Source organism: Stegostoma tigrinum, chromosome 35 (assembly GCF_030684315.1).
Source record: "Stegostoma tigrinum isolate sSteTig4 chromosome 35, sSteTig4.hap1, whole genome shotgun sequence".
In the NCBI taxonomy this organism is placed as follows: Eukaryota; Metazoa; Chordata; class Chondrichthyes; order Orectolobiformes; family Stegostomatidae; genus Stegostoma; species Stegostoma tigrinum.
In genome coordinates, this window is record NC_081388.1 from 18,286,292 (window position 1) to 18,288,224 (window position 1,933).

Genomic DNA, 1,933 nt, shown 5'->3' on the forward strand with positions numbered 1-1,933 from the left:
CTTCTCTCTTTTAAGGGAAACTTAATTAATTTTCATAATTTGACATTTGGTGAATGAAGCAACTGAATAAACCGCGGGGTAGGGTTCTCATTCGCCAACATTCGCTGGAGATCAGGGGGTTTATTTTCGCTTCTTTCCGTGAGGGTAATAAATCGGAGGAAAATTTTAATTTGGCAATTGAAGGGACGAAGAAAAATTAACGACTCCGCCGGGACTCGAACCCGGAACCTTTGAATCCCTTCAACCGCTAGAAGTCCAATGCGCTATCCATTGCGCCACGGAGCCACCTGTTGGATGTGTGGTGGAAATAGACTATTCATACCCGACCTTCATCCTTCACATTTCTACATGCCTCGGAGTTGTTTCATTTTACCTTCTGTGATGGATGCCTCGTCCGCCGTCACTTTTCAGCCGCCGTTTATTTTCTGTTACCGTCTCTCTATTTGTGTGTGTATGTATGTGTGTGTATATATACGTTTCTCTCTACACAACGGTGAGAGAAGATGGAGGACTTCACCGCCATACCCGTGTCCACCGCTAGGAGCGAGAAAGGAGCCGTTACTCCGGGCAACGAACACCACCCCCACCCCCGACCAACCCCCTTCCCCCCTCTCTTACCCTTTCCGCCCCCCCAACCGCCCCGTGCTCCCGCCAGCAGCCGGTCCCGCGCGCTGCGGCCGTTGTTGCACGTGGTGGGGGATTTCAAAATGGCGGCCGGTGTTGCCCGTGGTCGAACGTCCTCTCATCGTGTGAGGGTTCAAGAAGGTGACGCTTCTGTTGAACACTTCAGTTTGTTTCAAGGATCAGTTCGTTTAAAAGATTTTTTGTGTTGCAAAACAAAAAGTCTTTGTACGCCAGCAGGTGCCATAAATAAACCACAAGGCGCAGGAGGAGGCCACTCTGCTTTTCAGGACTGCTCTTCTGGCTCAACAAGATCATGGCTGGTCTGATTTTAACCTCAAGTCTTAGTTTTGTAGGTGAGCAATCTACTTGGTCATGAGTGATTGCCACCGCCTGCCTCCCAGGTTGCAGCATGTTTCTGCTGATCTTTCACCTCCTTGGTAATCAGGAATCTGGAGAGGGCCATGTGTAGCCCATACTGCCAATAAAGTTCTTTCCAATTTGGTCATGATGTGGAGGTGCTGGTGTTGGATTGGCATGGACAAAGTCCACCACACCAGGTTATTGTCCAACAGGTTCATTTGGAATCACAAGCTTTTGGACCACAGCCCCTTTGTCAGGTGAAGAGCTGAACTTCAACTCCACATACTACTGGCTCCCAAATGTTCTGGGATTTGACCAGATTCATTCGCTATTCCTGGACCTGAGGGGATTTGACCAGATTAAAAGGTTCAGATTCTCATCCCAGTCCCATGTGATGAGACAGCTCCATAAAATAGCTTCTTACAAATATGCTTAGCAGTTATTCTTCCTGTTTAACAAAGAAGTGCAGATGCTGGAAATCTGAAACAAAAACAGAACTTGCTGGAGAAACTGGGCAGGCCTGGCAACATCTGTGGAAAGGAAGCAGAGTTAAACATTTAAGCCAGTGACCCTTCAAATGAAGTTCAGAGGAAGAGTAAATGTATTCAGAGTTAATTCTGCTTTCTCTCCATGGATGCTCCCAGACCTGCTGAATATCTGCAGTAATTTCTCAATCTCCTGCTGCATCTTCAATCTTATTGAAGATGAGGTGAAGGGGTGCTGATTGAATGCGAAGAATGTAAGAACTAGGAGGCGGCTATTCAACCCATTAAGCCTACTCTGCTATTTAAAATCATCACAGTTGATCTCACCTTGGTCTCAAGCCCATTTTGTTGCCTGTTCCTCGTAATAAAGAGAAAAAAATCCACTTACAGTAGGCTTTTTCTACATTGAGGTGGATTGACAATCCCCATACCAACCTACTTCAATTTGCCCTAAACTCCAGCGA

The 1,933-nt window shown here is 46.7% G+C and overlaps 1 non-coding gene across 1 annotated transcript; it reads right to left on the reverse strand.

The window, feature by feature from the left end:
• Window positions 1-200: 200 nt before the first annotated feature.
• trnar-ucu (transfer RNA arginine (anticodon UCU)) lies at window positions 201-285 on the reverse strand. Its single transcript is given in 2 exon segments — window positions 201-236; window positions 249-285. It is a non-coding gene; the product is annotated as a tRNA-Arg (tRNA).
• Between the last annotated feature and the right edge of the window lie 1,648 nt (window positions 286-1,933).